The sequence below is a fragment of the Rhinolophus sinicus genome, chromosome 1, assembly GCF_057876585.1.
Source record: "Rhinolophus sinicus isolate RSI-liver-muscle chromosome 1, RSI-T2T, whole genome shotgun sequence".
NCBI lineage: Eukaryota > Metazoa > Chordata > Mammalia > Chiroptera > Rhinolophidae > Rhinolophus > Rhinolophus sinicus.
This window is the reverse complement of record NC_142501.1, coordinates 26,798,667-26,810,778: the sequence shown is the minus strand read 5'-3', so window position 1 is coordinate 26,810,778 and position 12,112 is coordinate 26,798,667. Positions and strand designations below refer to the sequence as shown.

Sequence of the window (12,112 nt, the reverse complement as noted above, 5' to 3'; positions counted from 1 at the left end):
ACATAATATTTATACTAATTTACTCCAAAACTTTCTTATCAATTACATTTACTGATCTAACTAATAGCTATTTTGAGTTACAATCAGGAAACCTCTCCATGTTTGCTCTCAATATGAATCAAACTGCTTTTGATAAAAAGCATGAATACTCTCTGAGGTCCCCATGAATGTGGTTTGCGCGCAGCACTTGCATATGATAGAAACATGATGGAAGCTTGATTTTGGCAAGTCTTGTCTCTACTTTGTCCCATCACTGTTTCTGCTTTCTGTGTTAGGGGAATCATGAGCTCCACTAATACCAACTCCTCTGTAGGAGGCTAACTGATCTTCCATTGGGAGTTGTTTATTTCCTTTTACCACTCTCAGTCAAATGGGCCCGCCAATTATTTTTGTCTCTTATGATCCATTTTAAAATCCATTTAATGCAATCATCAGCCTGATAATCTGCCTGGAATTTGGTGGGAAAAAATGTCCAGGATTTAATAATCTCCAAAATTTAAGCTGCATAAAACCCTATTCCTGGCATGTAGTGCATACAAATAAAACAGCCGTGTTAATGGTGATTTTGTGAAGAGTTAACTCAGTTTTCTTCTGGCTGTCAGAATCCCTGACTTGAGGGTTTTAACCTTAATAGACATAATTAATTTATTACCTGGAAGCGTTCTTGCATGTGGTCTTTCATTGTAAAAGTATTTCTGGAGAAAGAATTATATCAATTATATATTAATGATATATTATCTCATCTTAATATCTTATTATCTTATGCTATATATTATCTTAGGCATAAGTACGTGTGTGTGTGTGTGTGTGTGTGTTAAATAGTTATTCAGGGAACTCATAAAAATTTCCAATTTATCCACACCAAAAAATTAGTGATAAGCACTCATCAGCACAGCTAAAGAAAAAAAAAATGTTCTGGTATGTTTGGAATTCTTTATATTATTCCCGATCCTTTTTATATATTTTGTATTTTGCCCTACACCATTCTACTCAAGAATGTTATTTTATCATTTCCAGATTATTTTTACATACAGTCATTGGTGTTCCATCTGCTCACATTTTCTTTGAATCCTTTGCTCTCCAAAAAGCTACTAGCCTGCTTTACTTGGTAATCTCCTAGGAGACGTCTTGGTAGTATCTCCCGGGGGATGGTACTCTCAGCAAGCCCTAGCTTCCCTCTCTCCTCAGACTGGACGCCAGGAGAGAGGGGTCGGTTTCTGTCCCACTGCAGAACTGCTGATTTGAACCTCTACCTCTGCAGAGCAGGGGCTAATCAAAACAAGTCATAATATTGGGGAAAAAGAAAGGAGGGACCAGCTGAAGCTAGGGCCACTCCTTGCTTGCTTCCGTGTCTCCTCCACCATTTTCTACTAATTATAGGCTTCACTTTTCCTTCCTCAAATCCATTCATGTGAAGTATGCAATGTGTCAAAGTTCAAATATGAATGCACTAGGCAAATGAGGTTGTCACCCAACCACATCCAAACGCAGACAGTAACTGAACCACTTAGTTTCCCGAAGTAAGAAATGAAGGCAGACTAAAAGTCCATATTCCAAGAGGCAAGGGAGAATCACAGAGATCACATGCTCAGATTATCCTTAGGGAGAAGGACTTGTTACCAACAAATATTTATTGATCATCTCAAATTGTGATCAATAAATATTGTGTCTCCTCAAAATTCATATGTTCAAGCCCTAACCCTGCCGTATCTCAGAGTGTGACATGTATTTGGAGATAAGAGTCCAGTCTGCCAGTCAACCCTGCAGATTTTGGACTTGCCAGCCTCCACAATCATGTGAGCCAATTACAAAGCTCTTTAAATATCTATATCGAATTACTGAGTTGAAAAAAAAAAAAAAAAAAAAAATATATATATATATATATATATATATATATATATATATATATATATACACACACACACACACACATATATATTCCCTATTGTATCTAACATGCTGGAAGTGTTATGTATATGTTTGTCCCTCCATAAAAACAACAAAACAGCCTGGCAAAAATGGTCAGAATCAGCTTTAGAACTCAAAATTAACCATGGACTTGCAGCAATCCAGGGGACATGTATTTAAGAAAAACAGCTGGTTCCTGGTAAAAGCAATGAATTTTGTGGCATTTTAATTTACTTGAGCCCCATCCCCCATTCCCCAGTTCCACAGTAGCCTTGAAAACTAACAGCCTGCATTTTTAGTACTGGGGGGAGCAGAAAGGATCTCATTCCCAAAGAAATGTCATTACTTGGCCTGTCTGCGAGTGGTTCCCCGGAAGACCACTGGCAAGGCTCTGTATTCAACTTCACACAAACTTGCCCAGTACCCAACGCTTGACAGGAGGGGAGCAGGATAGAGCTTCTCTTGAATGTTTTAACATCACAGCTGCATGAGATGATGATGCAAACGATAGACTAACCAAAAAGCTTAAAAGGAAAATCTGAAGAATGTGATGTCCATAGGGATTTTGAAAAACTCTGACATTGAAACATTCTATGGTATTTGTCCAAAAGTCACTGAACACTCAAATAACAAATGAAAAAAAGCATCCAAATAATAAACTCTAGGGAAGCAGAAGAATCTGATTTCCACAGGTGCCACATTATTTGAGATATTTAGTTTTCAACAAAAAATTACAAGAAACAAGAAAGCATAACCTACATTCATCAAAAAACAATCAGTGGATATAGTCCCTGAAGAAGCCCAGATGTTGTATTTACAAAAGACTTTAAATCCGTTATTTTAAATATGTTCAAAGAGCTAAAGGAAACTATGTCTAAAGAAAACAGGGAATATCAATGAAAAGATAGAGAAGTTTAAAAGGACCCCAATAGAGATTCAGAAGTCAAAAAAACACAACTAACTAAAATGGAAAATTTAGCAGAGTTCTCTGTGTCCCATGACATACTTGGTTTTTCCACTGTGGTTGGTAGGAATACAAATTATTCTGGTCCTTTTGTGAACCCAGGGACTGTTTCCACTGATAACTGCAGGTGGTTCTTTCTCTGCCCTTGGGTAGTTTCTTCACATGCATGTGCTGATCAGTACTCACCCGAAAACTCAGGGAGACCCCTAGGCAGGTCTCTGTATGCTCTCTCTTTTCTCTCTGGTACTCTGCTCCGAGAAGTCTAGCTATGCTGGCCCTCTAACTCTCAACTCCGTTTCCTCAATTCGGTGAGACCACCAGGCTCCTGTTAGATTGCCTTCCCCTTGCACTGTGACCTAGAAATCCCCCAGGTAGTAAGCTGGGGCAAGCAGAGGGCTCACCCCAGTTGTTGTCTACCTCTAAAAGTCCATTACCTTGAGCTAACTGATGTCCAATATTTAAAAACCATTGTTTTATATATTATGTCCTAAGTTTTTGTTGTTTCAGATGGCAGGGTAAATTCAGTCTCAGGTAAATTTAAAATGTTACTCCTTGGCCAGAAGCAGAAGTTCTCTTGCCAGAACTATTACAGTAGGCTCCCTGTTTCTACCTGTGACTATCCAGAGCATAATATCAATAATGTAGCTAAAATGATCCTTTTAAAATGTGAGTTAGATCGTATTACTTCTCTGGTGAAAACTGTCGAATGCCTCTCAATTTCTCTAAAAATAATGTGTCTCCAGTTATTTTACGGCTCCCCTTAATCTGGCCCTTCATTACCTCCGTTCTACTATTGCTCTCTCTGCTCCATCCATACTGCCCTCATTGTTGTTTCTCAAACATTCCAGGCACACATCCAGCTTAATAACTTTAAAATTTACTATCTGTTTCCCCTACTGCACTATAAAGTCAACAATGGCAGGGATTCTTTTTAAATCACTGATTTAACCCCAGCACTTAAAATGTGCCTAACACACAGTAGTAGACCCTTTAAATACCCTTAAATGAAAGGCTGAGTCCCATCATAGAGCATTTAGGATATTAGGAGGTTCCCAAAACAGACACTCAGACATAGGAGACAAAACAGAAATCCAATTACCAAAAATAGAGCACAGTATCAGAGTCTCGCCAGTAACAAAAGTCATTTGGTGCCAAGTGTTATTGTTGCACAAGAGGTATTTAATGTGTTTTACCAAAGACCAAAATTTAACCTAGAAATTGGGCTGAGATGAGGATAAAATGACTCAAACTGTGGAAAGCAGGACTTGATATTAAGCACAGCCTGAAATGCCTCAAAAACATGATTTCAAAGGACAAAAATGTCTAATAACAGAACATCAGGAGGAATTTGGATGTCTACTCGGAAAATGTTATTCCTATTAGAATTCATTGAAGACTTGCTATAAAATACCACCATTTTAAAAAAAATCATTTGTCAATATTTTTAATGCTGATGAAAGATGTGGTGAAGTGGGCACCTTATAAACTAATGGTAGAACTGTGTTGCAAACTTCTTTTAATTTTAAAAAATTGTCATAAAATATACATAAAATTTACCCTTTTAACCATTTTTAAGTGTTCAGTTCAGTGGCATTACGTGTATTTACATTGTTTGCAACCATCACCACCAACCATCTCCAGAACTGTTTTAATACCATCATTCTTAAATTTAAAAAAAAAAAGCAGCAATAATTTTTTCTACTTACCTATAGAAGTAAAAAGATACTAGTTCTCCTCTCCTCTCTTCTCCTCTCTTTTCCTCTCCATGTGGCAGTTTATTTCTTCAAGGCCAACAGAGTGTTCTCTGCTGCTTCGGATATCTGATTTCTCCTGTCTTTGTCATCCAGAATTTCTTTTAATGGGCTCATCTGATTAGGTAGAGCCCACCAAGGATAATCTCCCTTTTGATTAACTTAAAGCCAACTGATTAGGGGCCTTCATTATAACTGCAAAATCCCTTCACCTAAACCCACGACTGATATCCCATTATAGCCATAGGTCCCATTCAAGGAGAGGGAACTATACAGAGCATGTACACTGGGGATGGGAATCTTGGGAGATGCTTTAGAATTCTGCCTACTACAATACTTAATGGAAGATGTTTCATTCTTACTTCCTGAGTATCCAGAGCTATTCCAATTCATTTCCATTTACCAGCTTGAAATCCCCACTCTGAGAGCAGGGATCAAGAGTTCACAAAAGGCTATTTTTATTTTAGCTTTGCTACTATGTGACCATTGGAAGGTCACTTAATTTCTCTAAACCTATGCCTTAATCTTTCAAATATTTGTCTCCAGTAAAACAAAACAGTATCTCTATATTAAGATTAGCCAGTTGTTTTCATTCCATTCATTATCTCTTCTATATCTTTTTAGGGAAGAAAGTTGTCCTCTCCCCTTTCTTCTTGAGGGAAAACTCATTCTGTGTGTATTAGGAGCTGACCTATCTTGCCAGTCATCCTAATGAGCGTGAGGTGATATCTCATTGTAGTTTTGATTTGCACTTTCCCAATGATTAGTCATGTTGAGCATCTTTCCATGAACTTATTCGCCATTCGTACATCTTCATTTGAGAAATGTCTATTCAAGTCCTTTGCCTTTCTTTCTTTCTTTCTTTCTTTCTTTCTTTCTTTCTTTCTTTCTTTCTTTCTTTCTTTCTTTCTTTTTCTTTCTTTCTTTCTTTCTTTCTTTCTTTTCTTTCTTTCTCTCTTCTCTCTCTCTCTCTCTCTCTCTCTCTCTCTCTCTCTCTCTCCTTCCTTCCTTCCTTCCTTCCTTCCTTCCTTCCTTCCTTCCTTCCTTCCTTCCTTCCTTCCTTCCTTCCTTCCTTCCTTCCTTCCTTCCTTCCTTCCTTCCTTCCTTCCTTCCTTCCTTCCTTCCTTCCTTCCTTCCTTCTTTCATTTTGCTGCAAAAAGCTTTATTGTTACAATTTGGTCCCTGGTACGGGAGAGGGCTCCAGTGTGGTTAGAAGGCTACATGCTTGCAGATAGCACTTGCAGGTAGAGGCTCAGGCAGAAGTCCAATGCCAAGGGGATGCAGAGGGGCCCTTCAAAGGCCTCTGGACTCAAAGTCTCCTAGCTGTGCTCGAGAGGGAGCCTTTTGAAGAGATATTTGACCAGCCAGCCCAGCCTAGGGACCGGCCAGTCTGCAGAGATTAGTCAGGTGGTCGCTCATCTTCTTGATGAGTTTCACCTCCTCATCTAGGAATTGGCTCTCCTGGAAGTCACAGAGGTGGGGGAGGCAGGGGTCTGTGTGGGCACAACCCAAGGCATGCAGATCCAAAAGGGCCTGGTTCAGGTTCTTGTCCACGACCATGGTGGCTTCCATGGCATCCTGAGTTTTACCCCATTCATCTTGGGAAGGCTTCTGCAGGTCCTGGAAAAGGGTGTGACCACCACACTGGTTTTGCATCTTCAGGAGATGCTCATCACCCTTGTGCTTCTCCTCAGTCAACTTGCAGAAGAAGTGGCCCACGTCCTCCAGAGGCACGTCATTGCAGTCAAAATAGAAGCCCAGAGAGAGGAAGGTGTCGGAGGCCCACAGATGCAGGTTGACCAGGCGGTTGATGTGGCTTCCACCTCAGTGGAATAATTCTGACGAACTTGGGAGCTCGTGCTTACTCGGCAATAAAGAGTTAAGCTCAAAAAAGGATTGGCTGGACTCAGGCTGAGGATGGCTGAGATGGTTCCGAAGGTTCTGACTGGAAAAGAGGTTGGAGGGCGGTCGGAGGCTGGAAGAAGGTGCATCCCTGGGTCTGTTCTGTCCAAACACTGTGGGAGCAAGAGATAGATCCAGGGGACTGAGGGACTGTCATTTGCCTATTTTTCAATTGGGTTGTTTTTCTATTATTGAATTTTAGGAGTTCTGTATATTAATCCCTTATCAGGTATATGATTTGCAAATATGTTCTCCCATTCTATGGGTTGCCCTTTTACTCTGTTGATATTACACAAATTTGTTTTTGTTTTAATTGTTCACAAGTAGTTTTTCTGTTTTCCATATTCCAGCAGAATTATAGACTAGTGGAAGATAGGGATTATCACTTATAGTTAGTTCTTTTATGACCCTTCAGTACAAAAGGGGGAAATCCTAGGAGAGTCATTTATTTAAAATCAATTATGTTCCAAATGCTATTAGAATTACACTTAAATTTAAAAAAAACCTATCATTGATCTTTTGCAGATTGAAAGAAAAAAAGGTACATAAAGAGGTTAACTTGCCCACAATCACAGAACTAGTATCTTACAAAGCTAAAATTTAGACTCAGTTCTAACTCGACTTAGTTCACTATATATGATAATACTTTGTCAAATGACCAGACTTCAGTTATTAGAGACTGTTGGGCAAATAATAGACTTGATTGCACTTATTTATCAGTTGACTGCATTGCAAACTCCTGAACCGGGAAATCTGTATAGCTCTGTTCTGGGGATAATGTATTTATGTTATCAAAATTCAGGTCTGTTCAACCCAGAGTAGGCCCAGTATATAATGTCAGGCTTTTTGGCAGAGACAACTTACATAAAATGGTCTATAATTATGGTAATTATCTGCTTATACATCAATTGAATGTATAAAATGTTTATTAACTGTGCCAATAAATTTATATTAAATGTTTCTGACTGGTTAATGTTGGCATGTGTTTTCATTCAAATGAATTTTCCTGTAGGTTTAAAGATGGGGTGGAGTATATACTGAAATAAAATTGAAGACTATAAAAATTGTTTTGGAAATATAATATTGAATTGGTTGGCAGCCTTTCCTCTTTCTACTTTCATTATGATCCCATACCCTAATTTCACCAAATGTGGGTTTTTAATATATTCCGAGTGTGTGTTTAAATATTCTATTGATTTTATTGAACTAGTACAAATGACTTTACTATTCTTGTTGACATTTTATAGTCCCTAGATATTAATTAGAGTTGGCAATTCTTTAATCTTATCATATCCTTATTATGGTCCAGCTTATCCTCCATTAGATATAGTGTCATACAAAACTTCTCCTGGTTTGTGGAAGCAAGCCATTATTATTATTATTATTAATCAACTCGTCTTTTTTTCTCATCCTTTGATAATGAATCACATGGTCAAATTTTGCAATTTACTTTACATATAACTATGGAAAGCTTGTCTGCAGTTTTCCAAGGTACTATCTTTTGTTTTTTACCATTAGTATACAGATTTCTCCCCCAAAGGGATATCTCTACAGCAATGCTCAATTTGTGTTCAAATAATTTTCAATTGGTTATCCTAAGAGAGTCTGTCAAACAAAAGTTTATTTTCTTTTCTTTTTTTTTTAAACATTTTATTCGGGAAAGGGAACAGGACTTTATTGAGGAACAGTGAGTACTTCCAGGCCTTTTTCCAAATCAAGTTGTTGTCCTTTCAGTCTTAGTTGTGGAGGGCGCAGCTCAGCTCCAGGTCCAGTTGCCGTTGCTAGTTGCAGGGGGCGCAGCCCACCATCCCTTGTGGGAGTCAAGGAATTGAACCGGCAACCTTGTGGTTGAGAACCCACTGGCTCATGTGGGAATCGAACCGGCAGCCTTCGGAGTTAGGAGCACGGAGCTCCAACCACCTGAACCACCGTGCCGGCCCCCAAAATTTTATTTTCTTGTTCTCAGTCTTATTTTTTCTGTTAGAAAATTTTGGCTACCTGTAACAGAAACAAATTTAAACAAAGAGGGGAAATTTATTGGAATAATACTGGGATATTTCATGTAACTAAGTCAAGGAAATAAATTATGGTAGAAGCAAATAGTAGAATTTTATGTAGCTGTTTAAAAAACTGAGGTAGCAGTATACTTACTTGTACGGCAACCTATTCAAGATGTGCTGTGAAGTTATGGCATACTATTAATATCATGATCCCATTGGGTTAAGAAAAAAAGACATGCTTGCAATAAATGAATTTAGAAATTCTGAAAGGATAAGCAAGAAAATGTTAAGAGGGCAGCCGGTTGCTCAGTGGTTGGAGCACAGTACTCATAACACAAAGGTCGCCGGTTTGATTCCCACATGGAACAGTGAGCTGCGCCCTCCACAACTAGATTGAAAACAATGATTGGACATGGAACTGATGGATCCTGGAAAAATACACTGTTTCCCAATATTCCCCAATTAAAAAAAGAAAAAAGAAAAAAGAACATGTTAACAGTGATTCCTCCTCAGAAGTTAAGGGCAGGAGGAGGGGAAGGGGTGACAGTGGATTTTACTTTCTAGTTTATTCTCTTCTTGAGAACTATTTGTTTACCATGAGCACTGCGGCAGCCACAGAGGTTTGCTAATCAGACCTCTCCTAAAACTAGCTGCCAGAGCAAATATTCAATATGGATGAAACCTCCCTATTCTGGAAACAAAGGCCTAAAAGGATTCTCATCCATAAGGAGACCAAGTCAATGCCAGGTTTCAAGGTTTTTAAGGTGAGGACAACAGTCTTGCTTGGGGGCAATGTTGCGGACTACAAATTGAAACCTTGTGATCTAGCACAGTGAGAACCCAGGGTCTTCAAGCCTATTAATAAGCACACACTGCCAGTGTACTCCAGGAGCGATAAAAAGTCACGGATGACCCAACTCCTCTTCCAAGATGCCCCCCTCAATTTCTATGCCAGCAAGACAGAGGACTGTGTGGATAACAACATAGCTTTCAAGGTTTTGCTTTTTGTTGGTAATTCTCCTGCGCATCCTCCTTTTATCAGTGATCTTCATTCAAATATCACAGTGTTTCTCCCTCCGAACACCAACTCTTTGATCCAACCAATGGATCAAGGAGTTATAGCAGCTTTTAAGGCCTACTACCCGAGGAAGACCATTGCCCAGGCTATTGCTGCAACTGAGGAAGGCACTGAGAAGACACTGATGCAATTCTGGAAGGATTATGACATCTATGACTGCGTCAAGAACCTTGCTTGGGCTTGAGGGTGATGTCACCAAAGAGTGTATGGATGGCATCTGAAAGAAGACGCTCAAGAGGTTTGTCCATGACTTCAAAAGATTGGTCAAGGATAAGGAGTTTGCAAAAATCCACAAGGCTGGGGCAGCCGGTTAGCTCGGTTGGTTAAAGTGCGGTGCTCTTAACAAGGTTGCTGGTTCGATCCCCACATGGGCCACGGAGAGCTACGCCCTCCACAACAAGATTGAAACAACTCCTTTCCAGAAGCTGGTGAGTCCTGGAAAAACACACTTAAATAAATAAAAGTGGGGAAAAAAATCCACAAGGCTGTGGCTGAGATGGCAACTAACTTTAACCTGGGCGTGGATGAGAATGACACTGAGGAGCTCCTAAGGCGGTTCCTGAGAGAACACCTAATGAGGAGTTGTTAGAACTGGACCAGGAAAGCATAGCTGAAGAAGAGGCAAGAGAAAAGGAAACTGCAGGAGAACCTCCCCAAAAAATTCGGTGAAGGGTTAAGCAGATTTTGCAGACCTCACCAAGCTGTGTGTGCAGTGTTGATAAAGTCTACAGGAGTGTACAGTAATGTCCTGGCCTACACATTCTCTCACCTCTCACTCACTTACTCACCCAGAACAACCTCTAGTCCTGTGACCTCCATTCGTGGTAAGTGCCCTACATATACAGGTGTACCATTTTTATGTTTTATACCGTATTTCTACTGTACATTTTCTGTTTAGGTGTGTTTAGACAAATTCTTACCATTGTGCTACAACTGCCCACACCATTCCATTCATACAGTAACAAGCTATACAGGCTTATAGCCTAGGAGCAGTAGGCTGTACCGTTCAGCCTAGATGTGTAGTAGGCTGTACCAGGTTGGTTTCTGTCAGTGCACTCTGTGATGTACACACATCAACGAAATCACCTAAAGACATATTTGTCAGAAGGTATCCCTGTCGTTAAGCAACACATGGTTATACATCAATAGCCAATCAGACATCATGCTGATTGGACAAGATAGATCAGCACACCAGAGGCCTTGCTATGTGTTCCAGAGGGTGGGAGATAAAATACACAAAGATTTGGGGATCTGCCATTTCTGTAAGGTTTTTAAGGAAACCAGTGGTAAAGGACACACTGGAACAGCCTCTACAAAGTAAGAGACAGCTTGCTACATTTACATCACCTGCTACAAGGAAACATAGTACTGTAGGTTCTGGAGGCAATACATTCCATCTAGTAAACACTATTCCAGCTGATATACTGGATGACAGGAAAGGCTACCAAGTTTGAGTAGGGCCTGGGGCAAGAAAGGGTTCTGTATAAGATTCCAGCTGCTATGTAAGTAGCCATACAACTTGGGTCATATAATCAGGCAGATCTTGTGGTATTGGAATTGTCACTGGTGAGAAAAGATGCAATGTAGCATTTGCCAGAGGCTCATGGAAATGTGGAGGAGCTGCTCCCAAACATATCCAGAGAAAGGGATCTGTGCAGAATGTGGTTGTCATAGAGGTGTGCCACTCACATATCTCTTCAAGAAAACCTGATGCAAAAACCAAAGCTGGAGGCATCACACACTTCCTGATTTCAAACTATAGTACTAAGCTATAATAATCAAAACAGTATGATATTGGCATAAAAAGAGAAACAAAACAATGGAAGAGAGAATCTAGAAAAAACCCCAGCATATATGGTCGATTAATTTACCAGAAGGAGCCAAGTATACTCGATAGGGAAAGGATAGGCTCTTCAATAAATGGTGTGAAAAAACTGGACATCCACATACAAAAGAATGGAACAAACCCTACCTTAAACTACATACAAAAATCAACTCAAAATGGATAAAAGACTTGACCATAAGTGTTGAAACCATAAAACTCCTAGAAGAGAACAAAGAGATAAGCTCATTGACATCAGTTTTGGCAATGACTTTTTGGATTTGACACCAAAAGCAAAAAAAAAAAAAAAAAAGTGGACCTACAACAAACTGAAAAATTTCTGACAGCAAAGGAACCCAACAATAAAATGAAAACACAACCTATGGAATGGGAGAAAATATTTGCAAATAATATATCTGACAATATAAAAAATGTACAAAGAACTCATACAACTCAATAGCAACAAACAAAACAAAACAAAACAAAAAAAAACAATTATAAAATAGGCAGAGGAAAGATCCAAGAGGGCGGAGATAAACACTGTGCTTGCCTCATCCCATGAACACATCAAAACTACAACTAAATTATAGAACAACCAACCTGAAGAACCATCTGAAGTCTAGCTGAACAGAAGTTTTACAACTAAGTACATAAAGAAAAGCCACGCCGAGATTGGTAGGAAGGGTG

The 12,112-nt window shown here is 39.4% G+C and overlaps 1 protein-coding gene across 1 annotated transcript in view; it reads right to left on the bottom strand.

Moving 5' to 3' along the window:
• A2ML1 (alpha-2-macroglobulin like 1) overlaps positions 1-5,550 on the bottom strand; it is a 48,775-nt gene extending 43,225 nt beyond the window's left edge. The window contains exon 1 of the mRNA XM_088797795.1: positions 4,579-5,550. The gene's annotated coding sequence lies outside the window, so the exon portion shown is untranslated. The remainder of the gene's footprint in view (positions 1-4,578) is intronic.
• Between the last annotated feature and the right edge of the window lie 6,562 nt (positions 5,551-12,112).